Source organism: Passer domesticus, chromosome 11 (assembly GCF_036417665.1).
Source record: "Passer domesticus isolate bPasDom1 chromosome 11, bPasDom1.hap1, whole genome shotgun sequence".
In the NCBI taxonomy this organism is placed as follows: Eukaryota; Metazoa; Chordata; class Aves; order Passeriformes; family Passeridae; genus Passer; species Passer domesticus.
The window spans coordinates 33,313,299-33,327,270 of record NC_087484.1 but is presented as its reverse complement, the minus strand read 5'-3'; the positions used below and the strand labels follow the sequence as shown (position 1 = coordinate 33,327,270).

Sequence of the window (13,972 nt, the reverse complement as noted above, 5' to 3'; positions counted from 1 at the left end):
CCTGGCTTCACCCCTTCTCCCCCCCGAATGAAACCCTCAGACCCCAGCCTCATTTTCTCTCTGGCCCTGGACCCTCTTCATGGCAATGCACAGCGTTTGGAGTTCCACACAAAGACCCATCTCTGGCCTCATTCATCAGCACTTGAAGCAAGTGTGCTCCGGCCTCTGGGAGTGCAGCTCGCTCACACGGGCTCACTGTGGACACGCCGCAATCACACAGTCATTGAGTGCACCAGAGAACCTGGCCTCTAATAAAAGGCATGAATGCCACAAATCACCCAACCCAATGCCTTGCATGTCTCTACTTTTTCCTTCTCCTCTCATCTCTCATGTCACTTTCCCCATTTCCTCTCTCTGCCAGCTTGGCTTCTCTCTCTCCTGGCTGCAGCTTCAGCCACATGTGTGACACTGCAGGAACAGCCTGACCCACCGGGAAGTGGGAGAGGACTCTTTGTCAGCAACTGAAGTGACAGAACAAGGGGGAATGGGATGAAACTGCAAGAGCTGGAATCCATTCCATGATGGCAAGAAGTTCTTTCCTGTCAGGGTGCTTGTCCCTGACACAGGGACCAGCGCAGAGAGCCTGTGCATACCCCATGCCCACCAACATCCAAGGCCAGCTTGGACAGGGGCCGCAGCAACCTGCTGTGCTGCGAGGCTGCTCAGCTTGGAACCAGATGATCCTTAGGGTCCCTTCCAGGCCAAACCATTCAAGGATTTCATCATTCCACCATGCCCATCTCCCAGTGTGGAGCGGCCCTGAAACTTCTGTGACATCACAGCTCCCACAGCGTTCCAGGTGGAACGTCCAGCACCTGGAAACCACCACAGCAGACACTCTGCCTGCTGCCAGCGCTCAGTTGGCGCTCGCTCTGCGCTCTGCCCGTCAGCACTCAGCTGTTGCTGCTGCTGCCTGGGCTTTTCCTGCTGCCTGCTCTGGAGCACCAACCCCAGCAGGATGAGCACTGCTGCGCCAGTGGAGGTACTGTGCCATTCCAGGGAGGAGGCAGCCTGCTTGAGCAGGCTGCAGCCATGTGGGAATGGATGGTGTGGGACAGGAACCCCACTGTGAGATTGTGCTGTCTCTTGCAGACTAACAGAGACACTGTGGTGGCGATGGAAGTGGACATGGTGCTGAATGAGGAAGAGATGATGGAGGTGGACGTGGAAGACCAGGTTGAGGAGATGGAAGTTGATGAGGAGGATGACATCGAGGCGATGGAAGTGGATGAGAAGGATGAGGAGGAGCCCATGGTCCTCGGATGAAGATGGAGCCCCACAAGTAAGACAGGCAGATGCTCCCCATGCCCTGCCCACAGACACAGTGGCTGCCCTGGCGCCAGGCTGTGGCTGGGCTGGATGGCCCCGCTCAGGGACACGCTGCCCGCAGGGGGCCTGGATTGTGCTGCCACAAGCACCAGCCCTGGCCTGCCCTGCACTTGCCTGGGGCCACACCAGCCCTGCCAGCCCTGTACCAGCTCCTGGGGCCCAGCTGGGCCCAGTGCTGGCAGCTGACTCCAGCTTTGCTTCTTTCTTCCTTCCAGGACTGATGCAGATGATGGCTGTAGATATTACGGCGGTGTATATATGTTTGAAAAGTTAGGATATTTTTGTAAATATGTTCTTAGGTTAGTAGTTCTTTGTAAATATGTTTTGAAGATTGTTACTCCATAGGATCCCATGGAAATATGTGCAGTAGATTGTTGTTGTTGTTGTTGTTATGAGGATTTTTGTAATGGAAGGTGTTCTGTAAATCCTCGTGTTTGCCGATGTTCAGCAAATAAATAATGATTCTTTATAAAACTTCACTTCTCTTTCTCATTCCTTTGGGCACTGTCAGAACCCCGGACCTCCCCCTGACCATCCTAAATGATTCCAGCCCCAGCCAGGGGGCTTTAAATCCCTGGCAGGGGGTTCAGAGACCCTGGCATGTAGCCAAAGACCCCTGGGCCTTTGAATTTAACCCATAAAGCATGTTACCACCTTTATGTCAAGAATTAAAAGTCACAACAATTTAGATAGTCTAGTAATAGTAATCACAAAGTGAACGGAAAACATTTAGAGCACTGTACACAGAGGTTTTGAACCTTGTACGAAAGAGTTTGGTATTATCTACATAGATAGAAAAATTTGGGTGTACCCAGTCCTTCCTCTTTCTTCTCGCTAGCATCCATATGAAAGACGATATTACCATTCACATATTGGTTTCAAGTAGAAAGTCACTATCTAACTTAAGTAATAGCTATTAAAACATTCTTGTAAACATAGTATAGGCAGGTTTTAATATAAAAGATAACACCAACCCAAGAGGCAAAAAGAGTACCTTAAGCTGACCTGCTGAACAAACCTCAGCAGGCCAGCAAAAAAATGTTTTAGACAAAATATAAAAATCAACCTTAAGAGAGTGAAGCACATACTTCTCAACTCTTCCTTCGACAGCTAAGTTAGAGAAAAAGAGACTTCTAACGTACCTCGAAATCCCCTCAACCAAAGAAAACCCAAGAGGCACAGGCAGCGTTTGCACAGTTGGGATTTCCACTTGTTCCGGGATCCCGGGGCTGGAGCTCCCTGGGGCTGCTGCCACGGCCACCCCGCGCCTGGGGGTCCCTGTGCACAGGGGGTCCCACTGACACCACTGCTGCCGCTGGCCACTGCTGCTGCTCCTGGGCTGGGGCACAGCCGCGTCCCCAAGAGCTGAGCTCTCACCAGCACAGAGGGGGCTCTCGCTGCACTGGCCCCTGCAGCCATGCCACCAAAGCAAGGCAGGAAACTTTCAGCCACCCTTCCTGCTGCAGCCACAGCCACTCCTGGCTCCAGAGCCGCCATCAGCCCACAGGGATGCAAAATCCACCTGCCCGCTCTCAAGGCCTTGACAGCCTTGGCAACTGTGGCACCTGCATCTGGGCTGCTGCAGGGGCTGATGTTTAAGCCTTGCAGCCTCCAAAGGCTCCGGGCTCTGCTTCCCACCCTGCTCTGCACTGCCCTGGCTCCGCATTGCTCAAGAGACAAAAGCCAAGACAGGGCATCCTCACCCTGCCCAAATTGCTGAATTGACTGCAGTCCTTAGGACCTTCTCCACTTTCAAAGAACCTCTTCATTTGATCACTGATTCGGCAGATGTCTATGACCTAGTGCAGCGGGCCGAAAATTCCATTTTCAAAGACATTTCTAACCCCTACTAGAGCATTTGCTTTCCCCTTTCATTTCTCTTTTGTCCCACAGACAACACCCACGCTATATCATGCACACAAGGTCTTATACCACCCTTCCTGCATTTATAGTAGGCAATGCTAGAGCAGATGCCTCAGCAATGCTTCTCCAAACCTCCCCACGGAATGTTTCTGACCAGGCTAGGATCCGCCACCACTTCTACCATCAAAACATTCCTGCACCGCTCAGCATCTTTAAAATTACCCAAGATCAGGCAAGATTCATGGCAAACACCTGCCCAAATTGTCAGCAACATGCCTTTGCTTCTGTCAGAGCTGTACTCAATCCAAGAGGACTAAAGACTCTCCAGATCGGGCAATCACACATCACACACCAAGCCCCTTTCGGGAGACTAAAATACATCCCCGTCTCAATCCACACCGACAACGCTGCGCTTTCTGCCCCTGCCCATGCTGCTGAAAAATCAAAAGATGCTATAAAACGTTCCTTTTTAGCCTTTTCCACCTCCCCTGTTCCACAGGAAATTAAAACTGATCATGGTCCTGCTTATACCTCCCACTGATTCCAACCATTTTCTGACCAGTGGGCTACAAAACATGTCACAGCCATACCACACTCTGCCACAGGACAGTCCATCGTCCAGAGGGCCCACTCTTCCATCCAAAGGATCCTTGATCAACAGAGACAGGGAGTCCACATAGTATCTCCCATTGAGAGCCTGGCCAAGGCCCTTGATGTGCTCAACTTTTTGAACAACTCCCCCAGTCATCAGGCATTTTATATTTAATTGGCAGCCCAATAAAAAGAAAAGCCACCTGTGTTGATCAAAGACCCTGAATCCAAAGAAATTATGGGCCCTTTCCCATTCATTACTTGGGAGGGAGGATATGCTTGTGTCTCTACAGCAGCAGGCCCAAGACGGATCCCAGCAAAAAACATAAAACTCTTCTGCCAATGGCCAGGCAAACACCACAGCCACCATCAGAAAAACAGAACAAAAGCCTAAGAGAGACAGCAGCAGCCTGCAAAAGAAGAAGAAGGACAGAAGAAGATCTCCTAAGCAGTGTGGACCACACACACCAACACCAAGAGAGCTCAGACACCACTAACTGCGATATCCCGCTTAACAATTGGAAAAACTGTATTCTAGCCTTGATATTTGATTCTTCTAATAAGCTGACTTCAAACCCTTGCCTTACAGAAGAGAAAGTTTAGTGGGACCAGAATTTAAGGTTCACATTGCAATCTCCCTATCTCTTTACTTTCAGGCCACCCAAGCCTCCACCCACTACTAAATTAGCTAAAGTCAAAGGATGCTGTCCTTTGTTGCCACTGCAGCAGGAAGCTGGATGCTCCTAACTATGCCGCATGCCTTCGCATGGGTGGTTCCACAGCCAAGCCACAATTTCTTGCCCATGGCCACGCATGTCAACCTCTTCTCACATAGGGACTCAGTATACCAGAGCGGCCAGCTGCTCACAGATCAAATCAATAAGATCCAGACAAAAGGCAACAACGACTGGCTCACTGGACTGTTGAAAGACTGGGGCATGAAAGGCTGGCTTTCATCTTTACGTCCAACAATATGAAGTCTAATAAGTCTAAGTGCCGTGTTCTGCATTTTGGCCACAAAAATCCCCTACAGCGTTACAGGCTGGGGACGGTGTGGCTGGATAGTGTTCAGGCAGAAAGGGACCTGGGGGTGCTGGTTGACAGCCGATTGGATATGAGCCAGCAATGTGCCTTGGTGGCCAAGAAGGCCAACGGCATCCTGGCCTGCATTAGGACTTGTGTGAGCAGCAGGAGCAGGGAGGTCGTTCTCCCCCTGTACTCGGCACTGGTGAGGCCACATCTTGAGTACTGTGTCCAGTTCTGGGCCCCTCAATTTAGGAAGGATATTGAGATACTTGAGCGTGTCCAGAGGAGAGCAACGAGGCTGGTGAGGGGCTTGGAAAACAAGCCCTACGAGGAACATTTGAGGGAGCTGGGGTTGTTTAGCCTGGAGAAGAGGAGGCTTAGAGGTGACCTTATTGCTCTCTACAACTTCCTGAAGGGAGGTTGTAGACAGGTGGGGGTCGGTCTCTTCCACCGGGCAGCAACTGACAGAACAAGGGGACACAGTCTCAAGCTACGTCAGGGAAGGTATAGGTTAGATATTAGGAAAAAAATTTTCACTGAAAGAATAATAAAGCACTGGAACTGTCTTCCCAGGGAGGTGGTGGAATCACCATCACTGGATGTGTTTAAAAAAAGACTGGACATGCCACTTGGTGCTATAGTCTAGTTGAGATGTTAGGGCATAGGTTGGACTTGATGATCTTAGGGGTCTCTTCCAAACTCATGATTCTGTGATTCTGTGATTTAGTCAAGACTGTTTTGTGGGCTTTGTTTCTTGTATTCATTGTCTTGGTTATTCTATCCAGTTTTGCTCAACGCTTGCAAAAGTCCATGGCAGAAGCCTTCATTCTTGAAAACAAAAAGGGGGCACTTGTGGAGGCCCAGGGGCCTCTCATTGCAACTGTGATACCTTAGGGCAAAGGGGACCAAGGTGAAACAGAGAAACCCCTCTGAATGCAAGGCTCTCACCCATGGCCACTTGCAGCCTCTTGCAATCCGCAGGTTTTGTTGCTATCACCCACTTCAACTGCCATTTTTTCCTTAGATCTACTCTCCAGAGAATGTTCTCCTCTCTCTTCTCCCCTGCTGGTCCTGGCTTCACCCCTTCTCCCCCCCGAATGAAACCCTCAGACCCCAGCCTCATTTTCTCTCTGGCCCTGGACCCTCTTCATGGCAATGCACAGCGTTTGGAGTTCCACACAAAGACCCATCTCTGGCCTCATTCATCAGCACTTGAAGCAAGTGTGCTCCGGCCTCTGGGAGTGCAGCTCGCTCACACGGGCTCACTGTGGACACGCCGCAATCACACAGTCATTGAGTGCACCAGAGAACCTGGCCTCTAATAAAAGGCATGAATGCCACAAATCACCCAACCCAATGCCTTGCATGTCTCTACTTTTTCCTTCTCCTCTCATCTCGCATGTCACTTTCCCCATTTCCTCTCTCTGCCAGCTTGGCTTCTCTCTCTCCTGGCTGCAGCTTCAGCCACATGTGTGACACTGCAGGAACAGCCTGACCCACCGGGAAGTGGGAGAGGACTCTTTGTCAGCAACTGAAGTGACAGAACAAGGGGGAATGGGATGAAACTGCAAGAGCTGGAATCCATTCCATGATGGCAAGAAGTTCTTTCCTGTCAGGGTGCTTGTCCCTGACACAGGGACCAGCGCAGAGAGCCTGTGCATACCCCATGCCCACCAACATCCAAGGCCAGCTTGGACAGGGGCCGCAGCAACCTGCTGTGCTGCGAGGCTGCTCAGCTTGGAACCAGATGATCCTTAGGGTCCCTTCCAGGCCAAACCATTCAAGGATTTCATCATTCCACCATGCCCATCTCCCAGTGTGGAGCGGCCCTGAAACTTCTGTGACATCACAGCTCCCACAGCGTTCCAGGTGGAACGTCCAGCACCTGGAAACCACCACAGCAGACACTCTGCCTGCTGCCAGCGCTCAGTTGGCGCTCGCTCTGCGCTCTGCCCGTCAGCACTCAGCTGTTGCTGCTGCTGCCTGGGCTTTTCCTGCTGCCTGCTCTGGAGCACCAACCCCAGCAGGATGAGCACTGCTGCGCCAGTGGAGGTACTGTGCCATTCCAGGGAGGAGGCAGCCTGCTTGAGCAGGCTGCAGCCATGTGGGAATGGATGGTGTGGGACAGGAACCCCACTGTGAGATTGTGCTGTCTCTTGCAGACTAACAGAGACACTGTGGTGGCGATGGAAGTGGACATGGTGCTGAATGAGGAAGAGATGATGGAGGTGGACGTGGAAGACCAGGTTGAGGAGATGGAAGTTGATGAGGAGGATGACATCGAGGCGATGGAAGTGGATGAGAAGGATGAGGAGGAGCCCATGGTCCTCGGATGAAGATGGAGCCCCACAAGTAAGACAGGCAGATGCTCCCCATGCCCTGCCCACAGACACAGTGGCTGCCCTGGCGCCAGGCTGTGGCTGGGCTGGATGGCCCCGCTCAGGGACACGCTGCCCGCAGGGGGCCTGGATTGTGCTGCCACAAGCACCAGCCCTGGCCTGCCCTGCACTTGCCTGGGGCCACACCAGCCCTGCCAGCCCTGTACCAGCTCCTGGGGCCCAGCTGGGCCCAGTGCTGGCAGCTGACTCCAGCTTTGCTTCTTTCTTCCTTCCAGGACTGATGCAGATGATGGCTGTAGATATTACGGCGGTGTATATATGTTTGAAAAGTTAGGATATTTTTGTAAATATGTTCTTAGGTTAGTAGTTCTTTGTAAATATGTTTTGAAGATTGTTACTCCATAGGATCCCATGGAAATATGTGCAGTAGATTGTTGTTGTTGTTGTTGTTATGAGGATTTTTGTAATGGAAGGTGTTCTGTAAATCCTCGTGTTTGCCGATGTTCAGCAAATAAATAATGATTCTTTATAAAACTTCACTTCTCTTTCTCATTCCTTTGGGCACTGTCAGAACCCCGGACCTCCCCCTGACCATCCTAAATGATTCCAGCCCCAGCCAGGGGGCTTTAAATCCCTGGCAGGGGGTTCAGAGACCCTGGCATGTAGCCAAAGACCCCTGGGCCTTTGAATTTAACCCATAAAGCATGTTACCACCTTTATGTCAAGAATTAAAAGTCACAACAATTTAGATAGTCTAGTAATAGTAATCACAAAGTGAACGGAAAACATTTAGAGCACTGTAGACAGAGGTTTTGAACCTTGTACGAAAGAGTTTGGTATTATCTACATAGATAGAAAAATTTGGGTGTACCCAGTCCTTCCTCTTTCTTCTCGCTAGCATCCATATGAAAGACGATATTACCATTCACATATTGGTTTCAAGTAGAAAGTCACTATCTAACTTAAGTAATAGCTATTAAAACATTCTTGCAAACATAGTATAGGCAGGTTTTAATATAAAAGATAACACCAACCCAAGAGGCAAAAAGAGTACCTTAAGCTGACCTGCTGAACAAACCTCAGCAGGCCAGCAAAAAAATGTTTTAGACAAAATATAAAAATCAACCTTAAGAGAGTGAAGCACATACTTCTCAACTCTTCCTTCGACAGCTAAGTTAGAGAAAAAGAGACTTCTAACGTACCTCGAAATCCCCTCAACCAAAGAAAACCCAAGAGGCACAGGCAGCGTTTGCACAGTTGGGATTTCCACTTGTTCCGGGATCCCGGGGCTGGAGCTCCCTGGGGCTGCTGCCACGGCCACCCCGCGCCTGGGGGTCCCTGTGCACAGGGGGTCCCACTGACACCACTGCTGCCGCTGGCCACTGCTGCTGCTCCTGGGCTGGGGCACAGCCGCGTCCCCAAGAGCTGAGCTCTCACCAGCACAGAGGGGGCTCTCGCTGCACTGGCCCCTGCAGCCATGCCACCAAAGCAAGGCAGGAAACTTTCAGCCACCCTTCCTGCTGCAGCCACAGCCACTCCTGGCTCCAGAGCCGCCATCAGCCCACAGGGATGCAAAATCCACCTGCCCGCTCTCAAGGCCTTGACAGCCTTGGCAACTGTGGCACCTGCATCTGGGCTGCTGCAGGGGCTGATGTTTAAGCCTTGCAGCCTCCAAAGGCTCCGGGCTCTGCTTCCCACCCTGCTCTGCACTGCCCTGGCTCCGCATTGCTCAAGAGACAAAAGCCAAGACAGGGCATCCTCACCCTGCCCAAATTGCTGAATTGACTGCAGTCCTTAGGACCTTCTCCACTTTCAAAGAACCTCTTCATTTGATCACTGATTCGGCAGATGTCTATGACCTAGTGCAGCGGGCCGAAAATTCCATTTTCAAAGACATTTCTAACCCCTACTAGAGCATTTGCTTTCCCCTTTCATTTCTCTTTTGTCCCACAGACAACACCCACGCTATATCATGCACACAAGGTCTTATACCACCCTTCCTGCATTTATAGTAGGCAATGCTAGAGCAGATGCCTCAGCAATGCTTCACCAAACCTCCCCACGGAATGTTTCTGACCAGGCTAGGATCCGCCACCACTTCTACCATCAAAACATTCCTGCACCGCTCAGCATCTTTAAAATTACCCAAGATCAGGCAAGATCCATGGCAAACACCTGCCCAAATTGTCAGCAACATGCCTTTGCTTCTGTCAGAGCTGTACTCAATCCAAGAGGACTAAAGACTCTCCAGATCGGGCAATCACACATCACACACCAAGCCCCTTTCGGGAGACTAAAATACATCCCCGTCTCAATCCACACCGACAACGCTGCGATTTCTGCCCCTGCCCATGCTGCTGAAAAATCAAAAGATGCTATAAAACGTTCCTTTTTAGCCTTTTCCACCTTCCCTGTTCCACAGGAAATTAAAACTGATCATGGTCCTGCTAATACCTCCCACTGATTCCAACCATTTTCTGACCAGTGGGCTACAAAACATGTCACAGCCATACCACACTCTGCCACAGGACAGTCCATCGTCCAGAGGGCCCACTCTTCCATCCAAAGGATCCTTGATCAACAGAGACAGGGAGTCCACATAGTATCTCCCATTGAGAGCCTGGCCAAGGCCCTTGATGTGCTCAACTTTTTGAACAACTCCCCCAGTCATCAGGCATTTTATATTTAATTGGCAGCCCAATAAAAAGAAAAGCCACCTGTGTTGATCAAAGACCCTGAATCCAAAGAAATTATGGGCCCTTTCCCATTCATTACTTGGGAGGGAGGATATGCTTGTGTCTCTACAGCAGCAGGCCCAAGACGCATCCCAGCAAAAAACATAAAACTCTTCTGCCAATGGCCAGGCAAACACCACAGCCACCATCAGAAAAACAGAACAAAAGCCTAAGAGAGACAGCAGCAGCCTGCAAAAGAAGAAGAAGGACAGAAGAAGATCTCCTAAGCAGTGTGGACCACACACACCAACACCAAGAGAGCTCAGACACCACTAACTGCGATATCCCGCTTAACAATTGGAAAAACTGTATTCTAGCCTTGATATTTGATTCTTCTAATAAGCTGACTTCAAACCCTTGCCTTACAGAAGAGAAAGTTTAGTGGGACCAGAATTTAAGGTTCACATTGCAATCTCCCTATCTCTTTACTTTCAGGCCACCCAAGCCTCCACCCACTACTAAATTAGCTAAAGTCAAAGGATGCTGTCCTTTGTTGCCACTGCAGCAGGAAGCTGGATGCTCCTCACTATGCCGCATGCCTTCGCATGGGTGGTTCCACAGCCAAGCCACAATTTCTTGCCCATGGCCACGCATGTCAACCTCTTCTCACATAGGGACTCGGTATACCAGAGCGGCCAGCTGCTCACAGATCAAATCAATAAGATCCAGACAAAAGGCAACAACGACTGGCTCACTGGACTGTTGAAAGACTGGGGCATGAAAGGCTGGCTTTCATCTTTACGTCCAACAATATGAAGTCTAATAAGTCTAAGTGCCGTGTTCTGCATTTTGGCCACAAAAATCCCCTACAGCGTTACAGGCTGGGGACGGTGTGGCTGGATAGTGTTCAGGCAGAAAGGGACCTGGGGGTGCTGGTTGACAGCCGATTGGATATGAGCCAGCAATGTGCCTTGGTGGCCAAGAAGGCCAACGGCATCCTGGCCTGCATTAGGACTTGTGTGAGCAGCAGGAGCAGGGAGGTCATTCTCCCCCTGTACTCGGCACTGGTGAGGCCACATCTTGAGTACTGTGTCCAGTTCTGGGCCCCTCAATTTAGGAAGGATATTGAGATACTTGAGCGTGTCCAGAGGAGAGCAACGAGGCTGGTGAGGGGCTTGGAAAACAAGCCCTACGAGGAACATTTGAGGGAGCTGGGGTTGTTTAGCCTGGAGAAGAGGAGGCTTAGAGGTGACCTTATTGCTCTCTACAACTTCCTGAAGGGAGGTTGTAGACAGGTGGGGGTCGGTCTCTTCCACCGGGCAGCAACTGACAGAACAAGGGGACACAGTCTCAAGCTACGTCAGGGAAGGTATAGGTTAGATATTAGGAAAAAAATTTTCACTGAAAGAATAATAAAGCACTGGAACTGTCTTCCCAGGGAGGTGGTGGAATCACCATCACTGGATGTGTTTAAAAAAAGACTGGACATGCCACTTGGTGCTATAGTCTAGTTGAGATGTTAGGGCATAGGTTGGACTTGATGATCTTAGGGGTCTCTTCCAAACTCATGATTCTGTGATTCTGTGATTTAGTCAAGACTGTTTTGTGGGCTTTGTTTCTTGTATTCATTGTCTTGGTTATTCTATCCAGTTTTGCTCAACGCTTGCAAAAGTCCATGGCAGAAGCCTTCATTCTTGAAAACAAAAAGGGGGCACTTGTGGAGGCCCAGGGGCCTCTCATTGCAACTGTGATACCTTAGGGCAAAGGGGACCAAGGTGAAACAGAGAAACCCCTCTGAATGCAAGGCTCTCACCCATGGCCACTTGCAGCCTCTTGCAATCCGCAGGTTTTGTTGCTATCACCCACTTCAACTGCCATTTTTTCCTTAGATCTACTCTCCAGAGAATGTTCTCCTCTCTCTTCTCCCCTGCTGGTCCTGGCTTCACCCCTTCTCCCCCCCGAATGAAACCCTCAGACCCCAGCCTCATTTTCTCTCTGGCCCTGGACCCTCTTCATGGCAATGCACAGCGTTTGGAGTTCCACACAAAGACCCATCTCTGGCCTCATTCATCAGCACTTGAAGCAAGTGTGCTCCGGCCTCTGGGAGTGCAGCTCGCTCACACGGGCTCACTGTGGACACGCCGCAATCACACAGTCATTGAGTGCACCAGAGAACCTGGCCTCTAATAAAAGGCATGAATGCCACAAATCACCCAACCCAATGCCTTGCATGTCTCTACTTTTTCCTTCTCCTCTCATCTCGCATGTCACTTTCCCCATTTCCTCTCTCTGCCAGCTTGGCTTCTCTCTCTCCTGGCTGCAGCTTCAGCCACATGTGTGACACTGCAGGAACAGCCTGACCCACCGGGAAGTGGGAGAGGACTCTTTGTCAGCAACTGAAGTGACAGAACAAGGGGGAATGGGATGAAACTGCAAGAGCTGGAATCCATTCCATGATGGCAAGAAGTTCTTTCCTGTCAGGGTGCTTGTCCCTGACACAGGGACCAGCGCAGAGAGCCTGTGCATACCCCATGCCCACCAACATCCAAGGCCAGCTTGGACAGGGGCCGCAGCAACCTGCTGTGCTGCGAGGCTGCTCAGCTTGGAACCAGATGATCCTTAGGGTCCCTTCCAGGCCAAACCATTCAAGGATTTCATCATTCCACCATGCCCATCTCCCAGTGTGGAGCGGCCCTGAAACTTCTGTGACATCACAGCTCCCACAGCGTTCCAGGTGGAACGTCCAGCACCTGGAAACCACCACAGCAGACACTCTGCCTGCTGCCAGCGCTCAGTTGGCGCTTGCTCTGCGCTCTGCCCGTCAGCACTCAGCTGTTGCTGCTGCTGCCTGGGCTTTTCCTGCTGCCTGCTCTGGAGCACCAACCCCAGCAGGATGAGCACTGCTGCGCCAGTGGAGGTACTGTGCCATTCCAGGGAGGAGGCAGCCTGTTTGAGCAGGCTGCAGCCATGTGGGAATGGATGGTGTGGGACAGGAACCCCACTGTGAGATTGTGCTGTCTCTTGCAGACTAACAGAGACACTGTGGTGGCGATGGAAGTGGACATGGTGCTGAATGAGGAAGAGATGATGGAGGTGGACGTGGAAGACCAGGTTGAGGAGATGGAAGTTGATGAGGAGGATGACATCGAGGCGATGGAAGTGGATGAGAAGGATGAGGAGGAGCCCATGGTCCTCGGATGAAGATGGAGCCCCACAAGTAAGACAGGCAGATGCTCCCCATGCCCTGCCCACAGACACAGTGGCTGCCCTGGCGCCAGGCTGGGGCTGGGCTGGATGGCCCCGCTCAGGGACACGCTGCCCGCAGGGGGCCTGGATTGTGCTGCCACAAGCACCAGCCCTGGCCTGCCCTGCACTTGCCTGGGGCCACAGCAGCCCTGCCAGCCCTGTCCCAGCTCCTGGGGCCCAGCTGGGCCCAGTGCTGGCAGCTGACTCCAGCTTTGCTTCTTTCTTCCTTCCAGGACAGATGCAGATGATGGCTGCAGATATTATGGCGGTGTATATATGTTTGAAAAGTTAGGATCTTTTTGTAAATATGTTCTTAGGTTAGTAGTTCTTTGTAAATATGTTTTGAAGATTGTTACTCCATAGGATCCCATGGAAATATGTGCAGTAGATTGTTGTTGTTGTTGTTATGAGGATTGTTGTAATGAAATGTGTTCTGTAAATCCTCGTGTTTGCCGATGTTCAGCAAATAAATAATGATTCTTTATAAAACTTCACTTCTCTTTCTCATTCCTTTGGGCACTGTCAGAACCCCGGACCTCCCCCTGACCATCCTAAATGATTCCAGCCCCAGCCAGGGGGCTTTAAATCCCTGGCAGGGGGTTCAGAGACCCTGGCATGTAGCCAAAGACCCCTGGGCCTTTGAATTTAACCCATAAAGCATGTTACCACCTTTATGTCAAGAATTAAAAGTCACAACAATTTAGATAGTCTAGTAATAGTAATCACAAAGTGAACGGAAAACATTTAGAGCACTGTACACAGAGGTTTTGAACCTTGTACGAAAGAGTTTGGTATTATCTACATAGATAGAAAAATTTGGGTGTACCCAGTCCTTCCTCTTTCTTCTCGCTAGCATCCATATGAAAGACGATATTACCATTCACATATTGGTTTCAAGTAGAA

General features: G+C 50.7%; 3 long non-coding RNA genes across 3 annotated transcripts; all 3 read left to right on the top strand.

Annotated features, from left to right (window-relative positions):
* Window positions 1–835: 835 nt before the first annotated feature.
* On the top strand, window positions 836–1,763 carry LOC135278832 (uncharacterized). The gene is made up of 3 exons (XR_010346236.1): window positions 836–982; window positions 1,093–1,282; window positions 1,545–1,763. It is a non-coding gene; the product is annotated as an uncharacterized LOC135278832 (long non-coding RNA).
* A 4,951-nt stretch (window positions 1,764–6,714) lies between these two features.
* LOC135278575 (uncharacterized) lies at window positions 6,715–7,642 on the top strand. Its single transcript, XR_010346026.1, has 3 exons — window positions 6,715–6,861; window positions 6,972–7,161; window positions 7,424–7,642. It is a non-coding gene; the product is annotated as an uncharacterized LOC135278575 (long non-coding RNA).
* Window positions 7,643–12,632: 4,990 nt separating this feature from the next.
* Window positions 12,633–13,527, top strand: LOC135278576 (uncharacterized). Its single transcript, XR_010346027.1, has 3 exons — window positions 12,633–12,740; window positions 12,851–13,040; window positions 13,303–13,527. It is a non-coding gene; the product is annotated as an uncharacterized LOC135278576 (long non-coding RNA).
* The last annotated feature ends 445 nt before the right edge of the window (window positions 13,528–13,972 follow it).